Below are 13,494 nucleotides of genomic sequence, written 5' to 3' on the forward strand. Positions count from 1 at the left end.
TTTTTTCCACTTTGCGCTTCAGGTAGCGCACAGCAGTCGAAGTCAGCATCTTCTTTCTGCCACGACCAGGTAGCGTTTCAACAGTGCCCTTTGCCTTGAATTTGCGAATGATGCTTCCTATGGTGTCTCTTGGTATGTTTAACATCTTTGCAATCTTCTTATAGCCATTGCCCTTCCTGTGAAGAGAAATCACCTCTTCTCTTGTCTTCCTGGACCATTCTCTTGACTTCACCATGTTTGTAAACACACCAGTAAATGTCTAGAAGGAGCTGAGTATCACAGTCCTTTTAAATCTGCCTAATTGGTGCTTATTATGCTTGATTGCTGCTCCTTGACATCCACAGGTGTTTTCAATACCTGATCGAAAACACTTGAATGAACATCTGATCTTAAGAGTGGCAGTCTTTAACCCCTTAAGGACATAGGGCGTACAGGTACGCCCTTGCTCCCTGGTACTTAAGGACACAGGGCGTACATGTACGCCCTGTGTATTTTTGATCACTGCCGTGCGGCTGGCAGTGATCGGAACCCGGTGCCTGCTCAAATCATTGAGCAGGCACCGAGGCCAAATGCGCAGGGGGGTCCCGTGACCCCCCCATGTCGATGATTGCGGCAAACTGCAGGTCAATTCAGACCTACGGTTTGCTGCGATTTCTGCAGTTTCTGATCTGCAGTTTCTGAATATTCCTAAAATATTTCAGTATCTCCCCCCCCTGCACCCCTGAGTGCTTTTAGCTGGTGCAGGGGGAGGGTATACCAGGGTATAATAATCGTTGGTGGTTAGTGGGTATACCAGGGTGCCAGCACATTGCTGACACCCTGGTATAAACGGCTGACATCTGCGATGCGATGTCAGCCGTTTAACCCTTTCCATACCGCGGTCGGACCGCTGTATGGAAAAGGTTAACAGCTCAGGGAGCTCCCTCCCTCTCCCATCGGGGGCTGCTGTGCCTTTGCAGCCCACAGATGGAGAGGGAGAGAGCCCCCAGACAGCCCCCCGACAGCCCTGTCCTTACCCTTCCCCGTCTTCGCAGTTCTGGCCACTACTGAGCAGACGGGGAAGGTTCCCATGGCAACAGGATGCAGTCTCAGGCATTTTGCTGTCCATGGTGCTGAACAGATCTGTGCTAAAGGCATAGATCTGTTCAGACAAAGTGTAAAATACAGTACAGAACACTATATAGTGTACTGTACTGTATTATACAGACATTAGACCCACTGGAACTTCAAGAACCAAGTGGGTCTGGGTAAAAAAAAAAGTGAAAAAAAGTGAAAAAAAAGTAAAAATCTAAAAACACATTTATCACTGATTAAAAATTTTAAAAATAAAATTTCCTACACATGTTTGGTATCGCCGAGTCCGTAACGACCTGATCTATAAAACGGTCATGTTACTTTACCCGAACGGTGAACGCCATAAAAATAAAAAATAAAAAACTATGATGAAATTGAAATTAAGCCCACCTTACTTCCCAAAAAAGGTAATAAAAGTGATCAAAAAAGTCGTATGTACGCCAAAATTGTAACAATCAAACCGTCATCTCATCCGGCAAAAATCATACCCTACCCAAGATAATCGCCCAAAAACTGAAAAAACTATGGCTCTTAGACTATGGAAATCATTGTGTAAAACTTACATAAATAAAAAAAAAGTATACATATTAGGTATCACCGCGTCCGTATCGACCGGCTCTATAAAAATATCACATGAACTAACCCCTCAGATGACCACCGTAAAAAAATTAAAATAAAAACGGTGTAAAAAAAGCCATTTTTTGTCATCTTACGTCACAAAAAGTGTAATAGCAAGCAATCAAAAAGTCATATGCACCCCAAATAGTGCCAATCAAACCATCATCTCATCCCGCAAAAAATGAGACCCTACTTAAGATAATCGCCCAAAAACTGAAAAAACTATGGCTCTTAGACTATGGAGACACTAAAACTTTTTTTTGTTTTAAAAATGAATTCATTGTGTAAAACTTACATAAATAAAAAAAATTGTATACATATTAGGTATCGCCGCATCCGTGACAACCTGCTCTATAAAATTACCACATGATCTAACCTGTCAGATGAATGTTGTAAATAACAAAACAAAACGGTGCCAAAAAAGCTATTTCTTGTTACCTTGCTGCACAAAAAGTGTAATATAGAGCAACCAAAAATCATATGTACCCTAAACTAGTACCAACAATACTGCCACCCTGTCCCGTAGTTTCTAAAATGGGGTCACTTTTTTGGAGTTTCTACTCTAGGGGTGCATCAAGGGGGCTTCAAATGGGACATGGTGTAAAAAAAAACAGTCCAGCAAAATCTGCCTTCCAAAAACCGTATGGCATTCCTTTCCTTCTGCGCCCTGCCGTGTGCCCGTACAGCGGTTTACGACCACATATGGGGTGTTTCTGTAAACTACAGAATCAGGGCCATAAATATTGACTTTTGTTTGGCTGTTATCCCTTGCTTTGTAACTGGAAAAAAAATATTAAAATGGAAAATCTGCCAAAGAAGTGAAATTTTGAAATTGTATCTCTATATTCCATTAAATATTGTGCAACACCTAAAGGGTTAACAAAGTTTGTAAAATCAGTTTTGAATACCTTGAGGGGTGTAGTTTCTTAGATGGGGTCACTTTTATGGAGTTTCTACTCTAGGGTTGCATCAGGGGGGCTTCAAATGGGACATGGTGTCAAAAAACCAGTCCAGCAAAACCTGCCTTCCAAAAACCAAACGGCGCACCTTTCACTCTACGCCCCGCTGTGTGGCCGTACAGTAGTTTACGGCCACATATGGGGTGTTTCTGTAAACGGCAGAGTCAGGGAAATAAAGATACAGTCTTTTTTGGCTGTTAACCCTTGCTTTGTTAGTGGGAAAAAATGGGTTAAAGTGGAAAATTAGGCAAAAAAATGAAATTCTCAAATTTCATCCCCATTTGCCAATAACTCTTGTGCAACACCTAAAGGGTTAACGAAGTTTGTAAAATCAGTTTTGAATACCTTGAGGGGTGTAGTTTATAGAATGGGGTCATTTTTGGGTGGTTTCTATTATGTAAGCCTCGCAAAGTGACTTCAGAGCTGTAGTGGTCCCTAAAAATTGGGTTTTTGTAAATTTCTGAAAAATTTCAAGATTTGCTTCTAAACTTCTCTGCCTTGTAACATCCCCAAAAAATAAAATATCATTCCCAAAATAATTCAAACATGAAGTAGACATATGGGGAATGTAAAGTCATCACAATTTTTACAGGTATTACTATGTATTACAGAAGTAGAGAAACTGAAACTTTGAAATTTGCAAATATTTCCCAATTTTTGGTAAATTTGGTATTTTTGTATGCAAAAAAAATATTTTTTTTTACTTAATTTTACCAGTGTCATGAAGTACAATATGTGACGAAAAAACTGTCTCAGAATGGCCTGGATAAGTCAAAGCGTTTTAAAGTTATCACCACTTAAAGTGACACTGGTCAGATTTGCAAAAAATGGCCTGGTCCTAAGGTGAAATAAGGCTGTGTCCTTAAGGGGTTAAGGGATTGAATAATTGTGTCAATGAAGAAATCACAAAAAAAAAACATTTAATACTGTATTACAAAAACAATTGATGTTATTTTAGTTGCATTTCTTTAAAAAGTCCTTGTAAGATTTCATTCTGAACACAATTACAAATGTACACTAAATTCCCTAAAACCCTTTACAGCATTGGGGGTTGAATAATTTGGAACACAACTGTAGAAGGGAGAGTTCTACATCTTTCAGCCATTCACATAAGAATTCTCAAGCAGATTTCTTGAGTCGCCACAGGTTACGTCAGGGGGAATGGTCTCTGAATCCAGAGGTATTTTCCCAGATAGTGGATTTATGGGGTCTTCCATCAGTAGACATGTTCGCCACAAGGGAAAACAGGAAGGTCGAAAAGTTATTTTCCCTCAGTCCAAGTGCCCGTCTGGAGTGGATGCCTTCCTCCAGAGATGGGACTTCCCTCTAGGATATGCCTTTCCCCCTCTACAGTTAATTCCACTAGTGATAAGGAAGATCAGGTACGAGGAAGCGAGAGTGATTCTAATAGCGCCCTTCTGGCCGAAGAGGGCATGATTTTCCCTTTTGAGAGCCATGTCAGTTTCGGACCCATGGATTCTGCCAGGGATCCCAAACCTGTTGTCGCAGGGTCCAGCATTCCACCCGGAGGTAGAGTCTCTACACCTTTCGGCGTGGAATTTGAAAGGTCATTTTTAGCCAGTCAGGGATTTTCAAAGGAAGTTGTTTCCACACTTGATGAAAAGTAGGAAAGAGGTGACTAACGTTATCTATGCGCGAGTCTGGAGAAAGTTTCTATCCTTTATAGGCGTAGATAGAGTTTCTTGGCTGTTAGAATTCTCAGTTGTACAGGTGTTAGAATTCCTCCAGAGAGGGTTATCCTTCGGTTTAGCAAAGAGTACACTGAAGGTGCCGGTGTCAGCATTGTCAGTCTTAGGGAGAAGGAGTTTAGCCATGGACCCATGAGTGGTTAGGTTTTTTAAGGCAGTTGACAGGGTGATGCCGGTGAAGGGCACCAGATTTCCTCCCTGGGATCTTAACTTAGTATTGAATGCCTTAACCAAACATCCTTTTGAGCCACTAGATTCATGCTCGGTTAAATTGCTTACCCTTAAGCTGGTTTTGTTAGTAGCCTTAACGTCAGCCAGGAGGGTTGGTGAGATTCAAGCCCTCTCCATTAACCCCCCTTTTATGACTGTCCGAGAGGATAGGGTAGGGCTGAGACCAGATCCCGGTTTTATGCCGAAAGTCCCTTCTAGGTCAAATAGGGCTCAGGAGGTAGTTCTTCCAGCTTTATTTTCAGAACCGAAGTATGACAGAGAGAAGGAGCTGCATTCCCTCGATGTCAAGAGGTGTATTTTGCAGTATCTGGAAGTAACTAAAAATTGGAGAAAATCTTCTGCCTTATTTGTACTATTCAGTGGGGTTAGGAAAGGTAATACGGCCTCTAAGGCATCTATTGCCCGCTGGATCAGAGAAGCTATATCCCTGGCATATTCAGTATCTGGTGTTTCTCCTCCTGTTTCTGTGAGGGCACACTCCACAAGGGCGGTGTCTACTTCCTGGGCAGAAAGGGCCAGCGTATTCATAGAACAGATTTGTCGGGCAGCTACCTGGTCTTCTCCGTCCACTTTCTATAAGCACTATAGGCTTCAGCTTGATTCTATTTCTGACCTACTCTTTGGCACAAAGGTCTTGGGCACTGTCACCCACCCTGAGGATGATCTCTGAAATCTCTCTCTAAGGTGCTGTGGTGGGGGAGGGGAAAAATGATGATTACACTTTCTGGTAATCGGATTTTCCTGACCCCACGACAGCACCTCTTTATTCCCTCCCTTTTGGTGTAGGGCTGTGTGTTCACGGGTGTCGCAGAAAAAAAAAAAGGTGTATATATGTATAAGATTTAAACTAACGTAAGGGGGAGTCCCACTCATGCTCTGGAAACTCACTGAGGTGGGAGAGTGGCTCCACCTTTTTATGCTGCAGGTTTCCTGTCCTAGGGGCCATCTCTCTGAGGTGCTGTCGTGGGGTCAGGAAAATCCGATTACCGGTAAGTGTAATCATCATTTTTTGTAGGTATTACCATGTATTATAGAAGTAGAGGAATTGAAACTTGGAAATGTGCAAATTTTTTAAAAAAAATTTTTTACTCCATTTTACCAGTGTCATGAAGTACAATATGCGACGAAAAAACTATCTCAGAATGGCCTGGATAAGTCAAAGCGTTTTAAAGTTATCACCACTTAAAGTGACACTGGTCAGATTTGCAAAAAATGGCCTGGTCCTTAAGGTGAAATAAGGCTGTGTCCTTAAGGAGTTAAGGTAAATCATAAACTGGCGTGAAAAATGATGAATGAGACGAGCTGGCCCGCCCTCTTCCCTGTCCATGCGATGCACCCATTTTCCGCCACTTCGCAAAAGTGGCGTGAGTGGGGTAAAATCACAGATTTTGGTGCAAAACACCTTTTTACCTGCCGTAAATCAGATATTAAATGACCACCTAATAGTTTATAGACCTTTATTAATGGGTGGGTGCTATTTTTGTGGTAACAGCATGACAAACAACCTGTTCTTGTGGGACAAGAGCAGAGCCCCAAATGTAAATGTGAACACAGCCTTAGGCCTCATTCATATTTTCCATGTTTTCCATCCATGAAAAAATCTGGCCGTGTTTCATCTGTGAAGGATCCGTCCATGTGTTAATTTTTTGCCCTTCATGTGTCATCCATATTCCACTAATTTCCAGAGCGTCTCCTATCGGTGACCGTCTATGTTGTGTCGGTGATTTTTCAGGGACCGCTAAACTTCTGTGTGAACAGACACATTAAAATGAATGAATACATGTGCTGTCCACAGAAAATGTGGACAGCACACAGTGAAATTATAGAAACACATCATGTTCTATAATTTGCGGAATGGCAACATGGATGCAGACAGCACACAGATGACATTCATGTGCTGCCTGCATTTTTGGGGACCCATAGAAATGAATAGGTCCACGTTCGATCCTCAAAAAATGTGGATCTGAAACGGACCAAAACTGCGGCCATGTGCATGAGCTTAAGCTGCATTTGTTTTTTTGTTTATAATGGTCAACCTAATCTGAAATATTTATTATAGATAATTGACATAATGGCACAATACCTTCCATGCATACTACCTTCAATATTTAGTGCACCTCACCAATGCTCAGATCAGTAGTACCCACCTATACCTGATGCCTAAGTTCACATGCTTCATATACAGAATGGCTGCTAAGCTGGTATTACATTGTGAGTCGCAACTGATGGCATCATACCTTCTCTTGAGAATTTCAAAGCAATGTCCAGATGTAGTACTTCACTAAGTGTGACTAAGGCCTCTTGCACACAAACGTTTTTTATTTCCGTTTACGTTCCGTTTTTTTGCGTTCCGTATACGGAACCATTCATTTCAATGGGTCTGCAAAAAAATGGAATGTACTCCGTATGCATTCCATTTCCGTATTTCAGCTTTTCCGTTCAAAGATAGAACATGTCCTATTATTGCCCGCAAATCACGTTCTGTGGCTTCAGTGGGTTCAGTTCCGTGCCTCCACACCGCAAAAACGTAGAACTTGCTCTATTTTTTTGTGGAACGGACAGATCGCGGACGCCATTAAAGTGAATGGGGTCGCGATTTACATGCGGCAGCCCCATGGCCGGTATCCTGCATTGCGGACCGCAATTTGCGGTCCACAGCACGGGCATGGGCAGCACACAGTCGTGTGAACAAGCCCTTAAACCGATAGGCAACTATTGCTGAGAACACAGCAGCATTTAAAGTGTTATGTTTATGTAACCTGCACCTATGATGAAACGCCATGTTGAGATGTTATATATGTCATGTGATATGTCATTTATTGTAATGTGCCTTTCAGCTGCTGTGATAAGCCAGCAAGGTAATTGGGTATGTGTGGGTGTACAGTACTACTGTGGATGAAACACCCTGTGAGTATGAAGGCATGGCAGGAGGTGTATTTGTGTATTTGGAGGTTATCTACCTTGGGCGGGATGTCGATTGGCAATGAGCTGTATGGTATGTGATTTGCACACTGGAAAGGGTTAACTGTGTCAAAAGGCGGATGCTGAGCTACAGTAAGGCCTCTTGCACATGAACGTTTATTTTTTCCGTTTCCATTCCATTTTTGTGGATTCAGTTTGCGGTCCGTATGAGGAACCATTTAATTCAATGGGTCTGCAAAAACAATGGAAGGTACTCCGTATGCATGTTTGGTACCCAGTTAGTAGAAGTTCGGGTTTGGGATCGGTGTTGTGTAGATTTTAATATTTTTCCTTATAACATGGTTATAAGGGAAAATAATAGCATTCTTAATACAGAATGCATAGTACAATAGGGCTGGAGGGGTTAAAAAAAATAAAGATAATTTAACTCACCTTAATCCACTTGTTCGCTCAGCCCGGTTTCTCTTCTTTCTTCTTTCTTCAGGACCTGGGTAAAGGACCTTTGATGACATCACTGCGCTCATCACATGGTCCATCACATGATCCATCACCATGGTGATTGATCATGTGACGGACCATGTGATGAGCGCTGTGACATCACCACAGGTCCTTTTCCTGTGCACAGCAAAGATGAAGACAGAAGAGAAGCAAACAAGTGAATTAAGGTGAGTTCAAATATTTTTTTATTTGTTTTTAACCCCTCCAGCCCTATTGTACTATATATTCTGTATTAATAATGCTATTATTTTCCCTTATAACCAAGTTATAAGGGAAAATAATAATGATTGGGTCCCCATCCCGATCGTTTCCTAGCAACCGTGTGCGAAAATCGCTTCTATGGGACCTGCGTTGCGTGAAAAACGCACAAAATAGAGCATGCTGCGATTTTCACAAGTGATGCGTGAAGATCACCGCTCATGTACACAGTCCCATAGAAATGAATAGGTCCGGATTCATAGCGGGTGCAATGCGTTTAGCTTACGCATTGCACCAGCGCGAAAATCTTGCCCGTGTGAAAGGGGCCTTACTGTTTAAACATTATTGCATGCTTCCGTTTCCGTTTGCCATTCGCAAAAAACGTATCACAAATGGAAAAACGGAACAGAAGCGGAATGGAAACACTACTTAAACAAAAAAACTGAAAAACAGATCCGTTTAAAACGGACCGCAAAACCATACGGTCGTGTGCAAGAGGCCTAAAAGTGAGGGTCCTGCCACCGGCATCCACACCTAGCTAGCATGCCAGTGATTAGGTGTTACTCAACCCTTTATGGACACAACCTAGTTTGGTACTTAAGGTGATTTTATTTTGTTTTTTCATTTCTGGATTTCCAAAGCCCTACATTTTTCATTTTATTTTTAAGGTATCTTTTGGGATGACAGTGTGAAAAACAATGTAATTCTGCTTTTATTTATGGCAAATATGACATTAGAGATGAGAGACGTTTTCGGCTGCTTTGCTGAATTTTACAAAAAAATGTGTTTTGTGACAAATTACTAAGTGCAAAGTAGTGTGGTGGGGGCAATGACAGGGAGTGCCAATTGCGCTGCCCCTAGTCATTGCACCCCTCAGATGTTGCGTTTAAAGCTGATTGTGGCAACTAATACAGTGTAAAATAAAAAAATTATAAAATCCTACTTACCTCATCCATTTGATTGTAAAGAGATGGGGATTTCGTGCGAGATCTTTAATCAAGATGGCGGCGGCCAGCTTTTCGCACTCAAATGGATGACGTAAGTATGATTTCTTAAATTTTTTTAACCACTATTCAGAAAAAATTGATTCGCTACCACGTAGCACGAGGAAATTCGGCTTTGCGGCAAATCAAATTTTCCCTAAAATTCGGATCGAATTCCACTTTGGAAAGTTTGATTCACTCAACACAATATGACATGTTACCTGTATTGTGTGGATCACTACAATTGCGGAGATACTACATTTATTATTGTTTTTAGTTATGTTTTACTGCTTTGCGATCACTAAATGTCTCTTTTTCAGAAAAGATTGCTTTGCGTCGTCATATTTTCCACGGTGACCTGTGGTTTTGATTTATACCATTGTGCATTGCATATGACCTTTTGAGCCCTTTGAGGTGAAGTAACCAAAAAACAACACACTATGCCCATGCCATTACTGTAACAATACTATTACAGCACAGAGCATTAACTACCTGTGGTCTGTGATGCAATAGTATGTCTCTGAACTCGAGGGGGTTAAAGTCTACAGCAAAAAAGTCACTCTACATACAAAATGTTGTAGATGAAGGTCGGCACTGCTAGAATAGTTGCGGTGCACGTGTCAATAGGCGGGCGTCCCAACGTGCAGTACAAAGAAGGAAGACCGGCACTCGCGATGGATTTTCAATGTGATTTATTATTCAGTCACTTATTATAGCATAGTGACGCGTTTCAGCACACACTCGTGCTTTCTTCAGACTATATAATACACTCATACCATTGTGCCTTATATACATTAAAAGGACAACAACGGAACTGACGTCATGATGTAAAGCTCCTCCCACATGGAGGCCGATACAGATTCTGCAATGTAGATACCATAGACCATAGAAGTCAATGTAGAGCAGTAGAAATTCAAGTCCGCTGAAAATAAAACATGAATCAAAATATAAGTATTGTTTAAACATGATCAAAGCCAGAAATATTGTAATCTCGATTGAGACCTCTTGGTTCCACCGTTTGTAACCGGTGGATCCAATACGCATCTCTCTTTAGAAGCAGTCACTTTCAATGACTTGGAATTGCAGTTGAGATATTGCATGTCGTTTCTCATGGAAATGATGTGGTAAAGGAAGCAGTAAGTTCTCAGTGCGGATGGTGGATTTATGTTTACTTAATCTATCTTTTATCCGCATCGAGGTTTCACCTACATAGAGTAGGCCGCAGGGACATTTAAGGATGTATCTAACATATTTACTATCGCATGTGAACATGCACTTGATTGGGATTTGTTCATCGGAGTGGGGATGAGTTAAAGCAGCACCTTTGATGACACTAGAACAGTTATTGCAGTTCAGGCATGGGAATGTGCCCTGACGCGGCGTGGACAGTGTTGCTTGCCTCAGCTTAGTCTATTGGTGCCTATGTCAGCTCTAATGATTTTGTCGCGGATATTATCTGCTCTTTTGAAGCACATCATTGGTGGATTTTGAAATGCCTCTATCTGAGGATATGATCTCGAAACTATGTGCCAATGCTTGTTAATAATGCCCCTGATTTTTGTGTCCATGGGTGATATTTCACCACTAATGGAATGCGTGGCAGTTTATAAATTTTATGTCCCTGTGGTTTATCAAGTTTTTTCCTTTGAGTTTCTAATAGGTGTTTGGGATAACCTCTATTGAGAAATTTACTTGTCATTTTTTTTATCCTAGTTTGACAGGTCTCAGGGTCAGTTACGATTAGAGTTGAGCGAACACCTGGATGTTCGGGTTCGAGAAGTTCGGCCGAACTTCCCGGAAATGTTCGGGTTCGGGATCCGAACCCGACCCGAACTTCGTCCCGAACCCGAACCCCATTGAAGTCAATGGGGACCCGAACTTTTCGGCACTAAAAAGGCTGTAAAACAGCCCAGGAAAGAGCTAGAAGGCTGCAAAAGGCAGCAACATGTAGGTAAATCCCCTGCAAACAAATGTGGATAGGGAAATGAATTAAAATAAAAATAAAAAAAATAAAAATTACCAATATCAATTAGACAGAGATCCCATAGCAGAGAATCTGGCTTCACGTCAGCAGAGAATCAGTCTCTTCATGCCATAGCAGAGAATCTGGCTTCATGTCAGCAGAGAATCAGTCTTCATGTCATAGCAGAGAATCAGGCTTCACGCCACCCACCACTGAAACAGGCCACTGTCACACATTTAGGCCCCGGCACCCAGACAGAGGAGAGAGGTCCCGTAACAGAGAATCTGGCTTCATGTCAGCACAGAATCAGTCTTCATGTCATAGCAGAGAATCAGGCTTCACGTCACCCACCACTGGAACAGGCCACTGTCACATATTTAGGCCCAGGCACCCAGGCAGAGAAGAGAGGTCCCGTAACAGAGGATCTGGCTTCATATCAGCAGAGAATCAGTCTCTTCATGCCATAGCAGAGAATCTGGCTTCATGTCAGCAGAGAATCAGTCTTCATGTCATAGCAGAGAATCAGGCTTCACGTCACCCACCACTGGAACAGGCCACTGTCACATATTTAGGCCCCGGCACCCAGACAGAGGAGAGAGGTCCCGTAACAGAGAATCTGGCTTCATGTCAGCAGAGAATCAGTCTTCATGTTATAGCAGAGAATCAGGCTTCACGTCACCCACCACTGGAACAGGCCACTGTCACATATTTAGGCCCAGGCACCCAGACAGAGGAAAGAGGTCCCGTAACAGAGAATCTGGCTTCATGTCAGCAGAGAATCAGTCTTCATGTCATAGCAGAGAATCAGGCTTCACGTCACCCACCACTGGAACAGGCCACTGTCACATATTTAGGCCCCGGCACCCAGACAGAGGGGAGAGGTCCCGTAACAGAGAATCTGGCTTCATGTCAGCACAGAATCAGTCTTCATGTCATAGCAGAGAATCAGGCTTCGCGTCACCCACCACTGGAACAGGCCACTGTCACATATTTAGGCCCAGGCACCCAGGCAGAGGAGAGAGGTCCCGTAACAAAGAATCTGGCTTCATGTCAGCAGAGAATCAGTCTTCATGTCATAGCAGAGAATCAGGCTTCACGTCACCCACCACTGGAACAGGCCACTGTCACATATTTAGGCCCCAGCACCCATACAGAGGAGAGAGGTCCCGTAACAGAGAATCTAGCTTCATGTCAGCACAGAATCAGTCTTCATGTCATAGCAGAGAATCAGGCTTCACGTGACCCACCACTGGAACAGGCCACTGTCACATATTTAGGCCCAGGCACCCAGGCAGAGGAGAGAGGTCCCGTAACAGAGAATCTGGCTTCATGTCAGCAGAGAATCAGTCTTCATGTCATAGCAGAGAATCAGGCTTCACGTCACCCACCACTGGAACAGGCCACTGTCACATATTTAGGCCCCAGCACCCAGACAGAGGAGAGAGGTCCCGTAACAGAGAATCTGGCTTCATGTCAGCAGAGAATCAGTCTTCTTGTCATAGCAGAGAATCAGGCTTCACGTCACCCACCACTGGAACAGGCCACTGTCACATATTTAGGCCCCGGCACCCAGACAGAGGAGAGAGGTCCTGTAACAGAGAATCTGGCTTCATGTCAGCACAGAATCAGTCTTTATGTCATAGCAGAGAATCAGGCTTCATGTCACCCACCACTGGAACAGGCCACTGTCACATATTTAGGCCCCGGCACCCAGACAGAGGAGAGAGGTCCCGTAACAGAGAATCTGGCTTCATGTCAGCACAGAATCAGTCTTCATGTCATAGCAGAGAATCAGGCTTCACGTCACCCACCACTGGAACAGGCCACTGTCACATATTTAGGCCCAGGCACCCAGGCAGAGGAGAGAGGTCCCGTAACAGAGAATCTGGCTTCATGTCAGCAGAGAATCAGTCTTCATGTCATAGCAGAGAATCAGGCTTCACATAACCCACCACTGGAACAGGCCACTGTCACATATCTAGGCCCCGGCACCCAGACAGAGGAGAGAGGTCCCGTAACAGAGAATCTGGCTTCATGTCAGCAGAGAATCAGTCTTCATGTCATAGCAGAGAATCAGGCTTCACGTCACCCACCACTGGAACAGGCCACTGTCACATATTTAGGCCCAGGCACCCAGGCAGAGGAGAGAGGTCCCGTAACAGAGAATCTGGCTTCATGTCAGCACAGAATCAGTCTTCATGTTATAGCAGAGAATCAGGCTTCACGTCACCCACCACTGGAACAGGCCACTGTCACATATTTAGGCCCCGGCAGCCAGACAGAGGAGAGGTTCATTCAACTTTGGGTTGCCCCGCAATATAATGGTAAAATAAAAATAA

The sequence above is a fragment of the Bufo bufo genome, chromosome 4 (assembly GCF_905171765.1).
Source record: "Bufo bufo chromosome 4, aBufBuf1.1, whole genome shotgun sequence".
Classification (NCBI taxonomy): domain Eukaryota; kingdom Metazoa; phylum Chordata; class Amphibia; order Anura; family Bufonidae; genus Bufo; species Bufo bufo.